The sequence below is a fragment of the Pleurodeles waltl genome, chromosome 8, assembly GCF_031143425.1.
Source record: "Pleurodeles waltl isolate 20211129_DDA chromosome 8, aPleWal1.hap1.20221129, whole genome shotgun sequence".
NCBI classification, from domain to species: domain Eukaryota; kingdom Metazoa; phylum Chordata; class Amphibia; order Caudata; family Salamandridae; genus Pleurodeles; species Pleurodeles waltl.
Window position 1 is genome coordinate 1,284,234,147 of NC_090447.1, and position 11,238 is coordinate 1,284,245,384.

Genomic DNA, 11,238 nt, shown 5'->3' on the forward strand with positions numbered 1-11,238 from the left:
GGTGTGCAATTTGTGTCTGAAGCTGCAAAGAAATATTTCGAGAGAGTGGAGCTCGAACACAAGACCACATCCCTGTATAATCCTAGTGGAAATGGCGCTGTAGAGAGATTTAACAGAGTTGTCAAGGGTGTTATTCAATATGCTATGGAAAGGGATGAGGATTGGCATACTACTGTTTTCAAAGCGATGTGGGCATATAGAATTACTGAGAATGCAGCGACGGGATTTAGTCCTTTTGATATTATGAGGGGAAGGAATCCTAGAAGCAAACATAACCCAGGGTGGTTAGTTAATACCAGTTTTAAGCACTGGTCTATGGAGTTGGTGAGAGATTGTTTAGACAAGTCACTAGGGAGGTCTAAGTCTTATTATGACAAACTTCATCATGTTAAGCCAGTCAAGATTAATGTAGGAGATTGGGTTTGTGTTAAGAAACCTTATAAGGTGAGGAAGGGTGAGAGTCAGTACTTTGGGCCGGAACAAGTGATGGAAGTGTTGCATAATGCCGTCAGACTGAGTGATGGTAGGGTTTGGAATCTTAAGCGAGTGCTCTTGCTTAACAATGGACAAAAATTTGGTTGCAATGATGACTGTGTGAATGGCAAGATGTATGAGAAGGCAAGGACTGAATGGTTAGAGGACGAGGTGGAGGGTCATAGAACTTCAGGAGCGGAAGAGAGTTTGCCTGCTTCTATTCTGGATAGTCCGGCCATTGATGGAGATGAGAGGGTGATTGGGTGCGAAGGTGGTGACTCTGAAGGTGGTGACTCTAGCGAATCTGACCATGTGATGGGACACTCAGATGCTGTGTCGCAGGGAGGAAAAAGGAAGGTGACATCTCCTCGTTGGTTGAAAGATTTTGTGTTAGGACACATAGCAGCATCTTTAAATACCTAACGGTAGTTTCCTCTGGAATATTATTGTATTATTTATGTGGTCTTCTTCTGTACATTATTGTGTTCTTTTTTTTGGTTATAATTTGTTGTTTGTATTTATTTTTCCTTTATTTAATATTTGTTTGTTAGGAATAAAGAGGGGGGATATGTAGTGTGTTCTCATTCCTATTTGGAATTATAGGGCCGGTGACATAAGGGGATTCCAAGGTCTATGACGTTGTGGTCTCCTTGTGTCAGTTGAGCCTCAGTGTCTTTCTGAACGGACCTGTTTCCTGGTACTGCTTTACTTATAATAAAGAAGCAAGCTTACCTCTGTGTTCCGGTTCTTCATTGCCGCATCCACTACACAGTCTTAAAAATTATACCTAAACATTCCCATAAGAGAGGACAATATTTTCCATTTGTAATATAAAAGAAAGAAAAAATGTGGCTGTCTTCATTTTTTCAAACTTAAACAGCTGTTCCAAGCTAGGTTCCTGTTGCACATACTCTTTGACTAATACCATAAATTATGAGAAGGACACATTCGTAAATTATGTTAAAGTTTCAGTTTTAAGGGGAGAGCCTGAGGCAGGTGGACATGCTGCGGATTTTCATGCTCCACTTGGTGCCTTCTATTTCTGTCCTTATCAAATACTTGAGATTGCCTTTATTCAAATAACGTAGTCTAAACAGGTGCTTCCATAAGGTAACCTTGACTAACCACAAATTTCAATTTCAACTCTAATCAAGCTCTAAACCAATCAGTGTTTGAGACAGTACTTAATTTGAGCCGGAAAGTATTTGAGCCCGTGGTTGCTGGTGGTGCCACCAGCCCTCATTTTTGGGGACTGGCAATTATTTTTCGGCTTCAGACATTCATAGAGAGCAAGAGAGGGAAAAACAGACAAAGGAAAGACTGAAGAAGAGAGTGACAGCAAATCCGTAAAGGAGAAAGCAGGAATCTGCAAGAGTGAGAAAAAGGGACTGGTAGTGGATTAAAGAGGTACATGTTGGAATAAAGACTACAATCCTTGGTTCCCTGCTGCTGACACTGAATTGCACCTGCCAGATTCTGAGCAAAGCTTTAGAAGCTGGCACTCATTGTTTTTCAAATTAAGCACTGGTGTGAGAGGGTGTTTGACAATTTATAAAGTGCAGAGATATTTACATGTTTCTGTGTGTGTGTGTGTTTGTGTTTTTGTGTGTATGTTTAGTGTCTCAGCGCAATCTGAAGAGGCAGCAAGGCAATATGTTGGCACTATATAAAACAGCTAAACACGTGTGGGAAAAGCAGGGCTTTAAATGGAGTGGGACTCTCAGGGTCCCATACCCAGCAGTAATTGAAACCTGACTTTGAAACGGGTCCCTATCAGGTCCTAAATTCATGTCCTTATCTTTACAGGAAAAAAACTGATCAATTTCTGCACGATCACTTCAAAAACTGTTGAGGTAATCCATTTCAGCAGTAGTTTGTTTACATTTCTCATTTTTTACTTAATCTCCCATTCCTACAGAGTGTTTGATTTTTCCAGGATTTTGTGTTTCTGTAGGTTGTTTCATGCAGCATAACACTCTTGTACAGATTTTACTGTGAACCGAGTCACCTTTAAGTGTCTGTTTGAATTTGTGTTGTGGGTGGGTGTTTTAATTGGCCAGGATTGAGACCTCTGGATTTGAGACTTCGGATCATGCAAAGGTTCTCACAGTACGAGTGGGTCATAAAAGTGTTCTAAACGTGATCATTCATATCCTGGCCTCTGCAGAGCACACAGAGCAATAGTCATGTGTGCCAATTTCAAGTGTGATTTTGTGTGAGAGTGTGTGAAGAATGTACACAACTGTTGAAATATTGACAGGGAGAAAGTAAAACAAAAGTCAGTGCTTACAAGAGAGTGGAAGTATTGTGCATATCGGGAGATGATGCACTGAAGGAGATGCAAGGAAGTACCTGCAGGGGAGATCAGACCTGCTAATTTGCACAATGCCACTGTGTTTCACACAATATCAGCTTGCTTCAGATGGTCACCAGGTGACGAGCCGATATCACATGGTGGCAGGAAAAATGACCTGGAAACCACTGCAAAGAATGGATTTCCAGCTTGTCTTTCAACACTTTGAACATCCATTAACAGGTGTGAGAACAAACCTTGATCTTGTGGCCCCCCCATTACTACCATTGTTAACACTGTTACCATGAAGATAATCCACTTTGTGGCACTATCTGAAGCTTGCCTCCACCACGCCTTCACTGAAGGACTCCTACCACTACCGATCATTGAAGCGCTAACACCCATCCCCAATGCTTCCATCAACTCAGTCACACTCCCGGACACCTAGAAACTTGCCACATTCACGCCACACCTCAAGACACTATCGACTGACTCAGCCAGGCTTGTAAATTACAGCCCATCTCCCTCCTTCCAAACCCAGCCAAAGCCTTAGAGAAATTGATCAACTGACACCTAAGCAACCACCAGCTGCTCAATGACATGCAGTTTGGATTCAGGCCCAGTGCCAGTATGCTAGCGGCACTCATTGGTGCCACAGATTACATCTGCATGATCACTGACAAAGATGAGATAGCAGTCCTCATCCTGCTGGACCTCTCTGCAGCATTTGACATGGTCTCACACACCATCTTTGTCAGGTGCCTGCACCACTCTTTGCTGGATCTGCTGCTTCTTAATGGATAGAACAGAAGCTGTCAGCCTGACACCTTGTCTCAATGCTCATCCCTCAGCCCCAACCTCTTCAAAGCATACAGGATCACCCTGTGCAACATTATCCACACAAATCATACATCAACATCCTCTCCTAGACCAATCACACGTAACTCAACCTTTCTTTCTCAGACAAGACCCCCAACACAAGAAACAATTTCACCAAATGCATGACTGAAGGAACTAACAGCTTGAAAGCCAACTGTCTCAAGATCAATACCGCCAGGATAGAAGTAGTGATCTTTAGCAGGGTCACCTCACTGTGGAATTGCAACTGGTGCCCGGCTGAACTCAGACTTACAACCACAATCAACACCCAAGTCAGGAACCTCAGAATCATCATCAAAAGAAACCTTGACATAACCACACAAATCTACGCTGTCACTGAATTCTACTTCCATATCCTGAAGGTGCAGAGTAAGAACTTCAAATAACTCCCTAGCAACACTAGAAAAATAGTCATTCACGCCTTAGTCATCAGCAAGTTGGACTACGGGAACACCTTCTATGCCAGGATCACTAAGCAACTCACCAGAAGACTACAAACCATCCAGACCTCAGTAGCCAGACTCATCCTCAACCTCTCATACAGAACTCACATCACACCACACCTCAGGGAGCTTGTCTGTAAGAGGCTGGACTGGCTTGTAGTGAGTACCAAGGGGTACTTGCACCTTGCACCAGGCCCAGTTATCCCTTATTAGTGTATAGGGTGTCTAGCAGCTTAGGCTGATAGATAATGGTAGCTTAGCAGAGCAGCTTAGGCTGAACTAGGAGACGTGTGAAGCTACTACAGTACCACTTAGTGTCATATGCACAATATCATAAGAAAACACAATACACAGTTATACTAAAAATAAAGGTACTTTATTTTTATGACAATATGCCAAAGTATCTTAGAGTGTACCCTCAGTGAGAGGATAGGAAATATACACAAGATATATATACACAATAGCAAAAATATGCAGTATAGTCTTAGAAAACAGTGCAAACAATGTATAGTTACAATAGGATGCAATGGGGGAACATAGGGATAGGGGCAACACAAACCATATACTCCAAAAGTGGAATGCGAACCACGAATGGACCCCAAACCTATGTGACCTTGTAGAGGGTCGCTGGGACTATTAGAAAATAGTGAGAGTTAGAAAAATAACCCTCCCCAAGACCCTGAAAAGTGAGTGCAAAGTGCACCAAAGTTCCCCTAAGGACAAAGAAGTCGTGTTAGAGGAATAATGCAGGAAAGACACAAACCAACACTGCAACAACTGTGGATTTCCAATCTAGGGTACCTGTGGAACAAGGGGACCAAGTCCAAAAGTCACAAGCAAGTCGGAGATGGGCAGATGCCCAGGAAATGCCAGCTGCGGGTGCAAAGAAGCTTCTACTGGACAGAAGAAGCTGCGGTTTCTGCAGGAACGAAAAGGGCTAGAGACTTCCCCTTTGGTGGACGGATCCCTCTCGCCGTGGAGAGTCATGCAGAAGTGTTTTCCCGCCGAAAGAACGCCAACAAGCCTTGCTAGCTGCAAATCGTGCGGTTGGCGTTTTTGGACGCTGCTGTGGCCCTGGAGGGACCAGGAGGTCGCAAATTGGACCAGGAGAGAGAGGGGACGTCGAGCAAGACAAGGAGCCCTCTCAGCAGCAGGTAGCACCCGGAGAAGTGCCAGAAACAGGCACTACGAGGATGCGTGAAATGGTGCTCACCCGAAGTCGCACAAAGAAGTCCCACGTCGCCGGAGAACAACTTAGGAGGTCGTGCAATGCAGGTTAGAGTGCCGTGGACCCAGGCTGGACTGTGCACAAAGGATTTCCGCCGGAAGTGCACGGAGGCCGGAGTAGCTGCAAAAGTCGCGGTTCCCAGCAATGCAGTCTAGCGAGGTGAGGCAAGGACTTACCTCCACCAAACTTGGACTGAAGAGTCACTGGACTGTGGGGGCCACTTGGACAGAGTTGCTGGATTCGAGGGACCTCGCTCGTCGTGCTGAGAGGAGACCCAAGGGACCGGTAATGCAGCTTTTTGGTGCCTGCGGTTGCAGGGGGAAGATTCCGTCAACCCACGGGAGATTTCTTCGGAGCCTCTGGTGCAGAGAGGAGGCAGACTACCCCCACAGCATGCACAAACAGGAAAGCAGTCGAGAAGGCGGCAGGATCAGCGTTACAGAGTTGCAGTAGTCGTCTTTGCTACTTTGTTGCAGTGTTGCAGGCTTCCAGCGCGGTCAGCAGTCGATTCCTTGGCAGAAGGTGAAGAGAGAGATGCAGAGGAACTCGGCTGAGCTCTTGCATTCGTTATCTAAAGTTTCCCCAGAGACAGAGACCCTAAATAGCCAGAAAAGAGGGTTTGGCTACCTAGGAGAGAGGATAGGCTAGCAACACCTGAAGGAGCCTATCACAAGGAGTCTCTGACGTCACCTGGTGGCACTGGCCACTCAGAGCAGTCCAGTGTGCCAGCAGCACCTCTGTTTCCAAGATGGCAGAGGTCTGGAGCACACTGGAGGAGCTCTGGACACCTCCCAGGGGAGGTGCAGGTCAGGGGAGTGGTCACTCCCCTTTCCTTTGTCCAGTTTCGCGCCAGAGCAGGGCTAAGGGGTCCCCTGAACCGGTGTAGACTGGCTTATGCAGAATTGGGCACATCTGTGCCCAACAAAGCATTTCCAGAGGCTGGGGGAGGCTACTCCTCCCCTGCCTTCACACCATTTTCCAAAGGGAGAGGGTGTCACACCCTCTCTCAAAGGAAGTTCTTTGTTCTGCCATCCTGGGCCAGGCCTGGCTGGACCCCAGGAGGGCAGATGCCTGTCTGAGGGGTTAGCAGCAGCTGCAGTGAAACCCCAGGAAGGGCAGTTTGGCAGTACCAGGGTCTGTGCTACAGACCACTGGGATCATGGGATTGTGCCAACTATGCCAGGATGGCATAGAGGGGGCAATTCCATGATCATAGACATGTTACATGGCCATATTCGGAGTTACCATTGTGAAGCTACATATAGGTAGTGACCTATATGTAGTGCACGCGTGTAATGGTGTCCCCGCACTCACAAAGTTCATGGAATTGTCTCTGAACTATGTGGGGGCACCTTGGCTAGTGCCAGGGTGCCCTCACACTAAGTAACTTTGCACCTAACCTTTACCAGGTAAAGGTTAGACATATAGGTGACTTATAAGTTACTTAAGTGCAGTGTAAAATGGCTGTGAAATAACGTGGACGTTATTTCACTCAGGCTGCAGTGGCAGGCCTGTGTAAGAATTGTCAGAGCTCCCTATGGGTGGCAAAAGAAATGCTGCAGCCCATAGGGATCTCCTGGAACCCCAATACCCTGGGTACCTCAGTACCATATACTAGGGAATTATAAGGGTGTTCCAGTAAGCCAATGTAAATTGGTAAAATTGGTCACTAGCCTGTTAGTGACAATTTAGAAAGAAATGAGGGAGCATAACCACTGAGGTTCTGATTAGCAGAGCCTCAGTGAGACAGTTAGGCACTACACAGGGAACACACACATATAGGCCACAAACTTATGAGCACTGGGGTCCTGACTAGCAGGGTCCCAGTGACACATAACAAACATACTGAAAACATAGGGTTTTCACTATGAGCACTGGGCCCTGGCTAGCAGGATCCCAGTGAGACAGTGAGGACACCCTGGCATACACTCACAAACAGGCCAAAAGTGGGGGTAACAAGGCTAGAAAGAGGCTACTTTCTCACACAACCCCCCCCCCCCCAAACGAAGGACAATAAGGCTAACCTTGGCCAGTTGAGACTTTATTGTCTAAGTGGTGATAAGTAGAGAGTAGCTCTGTAATAGACTGGTTACTCCCTTTATCATCCACTCTATGGTTACTTCCCTGTGGGGATGTAAACCACCCTGTTTGAAGTTTTTTAGCTAAGCAACAATGTGAAGATGTATTTTCAGAGTTTCTATCAGTAAGTTTTAGTTTAGAGCAGTGGGAATTGTCCACTGAACCTATTTGTAGTGATGGAAATGCCAGACAGGGAAAAGCCATAGCTGGGCAAAAACTTTGTCCATATGGCTGGAAGAGAGAACGGGGATGCTGTTTCTCTTGAGTTGGAGCAGGGCAGGGATGCTGTCCTATGAGCTCCACACTAGGGCAGGGATGCTGTCCTAAGTGTTGTGAGGCAGTGCAGGGTTTCTGCACTAAAGTTTCTCTGGGAGGGTTGGAGGGATGCTCCATGTTAACTACAATGGTGCTCTTTTTGTCACCAATGTTAGTTATCCCACAGAGAGGTACTTCTACCTCAGGGAGTCCAGCTTTGCCAGCTGATGATTCCCTTGGAACAGGTGCCACCCCAGGAGCGGTTTCTCCCACCACAGGAATGGTATCCTGAATGGCAGGGTGGTTAGGGGATACTGTGATACCCTTTTTTACCTGTTGATGGAGAGGGATCCTGAGTTTTCAGGCCTTCTCTCCTTTGCTTTTTCATTTCAGTAGAAATGAGAGGGAACAATTCCTCAGGGATGCCCAGCATGGCTGCATGGGCATAAAACTCTACATCAGCCCAACCTGAGGCCTCTAGGTCATTACCTAAGAGACAGTCTACAGGTAAGCTAGGTGATACCACCACCTGCTTAGGGCCAGTAACTCCACCCCAACTAAACTGAATTATAGCTAAGGGAAGAAACTTAGTGGAGTTATGGACATCAATAATCTTATACTGTTGTCCAATGATGTGTTGATCAGGGTGCACTAGGTTTTCAGTCACCAAAGTGATACTGGCACCTGTGTCCCTGTAGGCCAAGGCCTCAACACCATTTATTGAAACTGTCTGCCTGTACTTATCCATTGTAAGGGGACAAGCAGCCAGTGTGGCAAGGCCAATGCCACTAGGTGTGACAGAAACTGTCTTGGGACTGACTACCCCAGTTTCTATGATGGACCCATAAGTGAACCCAAATACACCCTTAACTTGACTGTTGCCAGCAGTCCCACCACTAGTACCACTACTGCTAGGGGCACTAGAGCTTGATGTATTAGTGGTGGTAGGCTCAGGGGGTTTACCTGGACAGGACTTATCCCCTGGCCTATGGCCTCTATTTTTACACACAAAGCACCAAGGCTTTTTAAATTGTGTAGGTTGAGAAGAAGAGGAAGAATTTGTTTTATCCCCATCCCCTGAAGAGTGTTTAAGATTTGAAGTGGGATCTTTGGTTTTACCCTTATCCCCATGCTTATCTTGAGATTTTTCACCATCTTTCTTCTTAGTGTTCTCTTTGTCACCCCCTGTATGAACTTTTCTGTTCACCCTTGTTCTGACCCATTTGTCTGCCTTCTTTCCCAATTCTTGGGGAGAGGTCAGATCAGAGTCCACCAAGTACTGGTGCAACAAATCAGACACACAATTATTAAGAATATGCTCTCTCAGGATCAAGTTATACAGGCTGTCATAATCAGTAACTTTACTGCCATGTAACCACCCCTCCAAGGCCTTCACTGAATGATCAATGAAATCAACCCAGGCTTGTGAAGACTCCTTTTTGGTCTCTCTGAACTTTATCCTGTATTGTTCAGTGGTTAAGCCATAACCGTCCAGGAGTGCATTCTTAAGAACTTTGCTTATTAGCTTCATTTTCTTTTACAGTAAGGAGCCTATCCCTACCTTTTCCACTAAATGATAGCCATAGGATAGCAGCCCACTGCCTTTGAGGGACATCCTGTACAGCACAGGCCCTCTCAAGTGCAGCAAACCACTTGTTAATGTCATCCCCCTCCTTATAAGGGGGAACTATCTTGTGCAGATTCCTGGAATCATGCTCTTTTGCAGGATGACTATGGGGAATACTGCTGCTGCCACCATGGGTTTCTAAACCCAGTTTCTGTCTCTCCTTCTCTACTTCTAAAGTCTGTCTATCCAAATCCAGCTGTTGCTTCTTGAGCTTCAGTCTGGTTTGTTCCACTCTCAATCTATTGAGCTCCCTTTCTAACAATCTGTCATCAGGGTGGGTGGGAGGGACATGCCTTGAAACAGAAGTATGGTGAGAATGGACAGAAGGAGACCTGTCCCTTACAGAGGGCACCCTAACAGCTTGGCTAACAGAAACATCAGTACCACTGTGGTGAGAATAAATGCTTTTGCTATGATGTGAGACAACACTATTTGTATGGTGTGACTCCACATCATTACCAACTATGCTAGACTGTCTAGTAATGGGCAGGCTAGGAAGTTTCTTTCCTGAATCTTTTCCTGGGGGAGTCCCTGGATCAGATTGGGAACCATTAGCTACTTTTTCAACAGATGGGGCACTTCTTGCCTTATCTTGTTCTCTAAGCATGTTAAGTAACAATTCCAAGGAAAGATTCTTCCCTACACTCAAACCTCTCTCTATGCAGAGACTCCTTGCTCCTTTCCAGCTAATGTGATCATATGCAAGTTTGGACAGATCAACATTTTGGCCTGTGCCAGACATTTTTAGAGAGAGTTAAAGTGATAGAAAAAGATAAAAAAGTTTGTCAGAGCTTTTAGAAAGACAGAGAAACAAAACTTTTTTAAACTTTTTAGAAAGTTAGAAGTACTTTTCAGCACTTAGAAAAGAGTGAAAAGAGGAAATGCAAAACTTTTTGGCTATGTGTATATACACTGACCTTGTTTTGTATATTTTTCTCTTATGAAAAGTACAATGACAAGAGTGGTAAGTAGTCTCAAAGCACTTATCCCACCGCTGCACAACCAATGTAGGAGGCTGGACTGGCTTGTAGTGAGTACCAAGGGGTACTTGCACCTTGCACCAGGCCCAGTTATCCCTTATTAGTGTATAGGGTGTCTAGCAGCTTAGGCTGATAGATAATGGTAGCTTAGCAGAGCAGCTTAGGCTGAACTAGGAGACGTGTGAAGCTACTACAGTACCACTTAGTGTCATATGCACAATATCATAAGAAAACACAATACACAGTTATACTAAAAATAAAGGTACTTTATTTTTATGACAATATGCCAAAGTATCTTAGAGTGTACCCTCAGTGAGAGGATAGGAAATATACACAAGATATATATACACAATAGCAAAAATATGCAGTATAGTCTTAGAAAACAGTGCAAACAATGTACAGTTACAATAGGATGCAATGGGGGAACATAGGGATAGGGGCAACACAAACCATATACTCCAAAAGTGGAATGCGAACCACGAATGGACCCCAAACCTATGTGACCTTGTAGAGGGTCGCTGGGACTATTAGAAAATAGTGAGAGTTAGAAAAATAACCCTCCCCAAGACCCTGAAAAGTGAGTGCAAAGTGCACCAAAGTTCCCCTAAGGACAAAGAAGTCGTGTTAGAGGAATAATGCAGGAAAGACACAAACCAACACTGCAACATCTGTGGATTTCCAATCTAGGGTACCTGTGGAACAAGGGGACCAAGTCCAAAAGTCACAAGCAAGTCGGAGATGGGCAGATGCCCAGGAAATGCCAGCTGCGGGTGCAAAGAAGCTTCACTGGACAGAAGAAGCTGCGGTTTCTGCAGGAACGAAAAGGGCTAGAGACTTCCCCTTTAGTGGACGGATCCCTCTCGCCGTGGAGAGTCGTGCAAAAGTGTTTTCCCGCCGAAAGAACACCAACAAGCCTTGCTAGCTGCAAATCGTGCGGTTGGCGTTTTTGGACGCTGCTGTGGCCCTGGAGGGACCAGGAG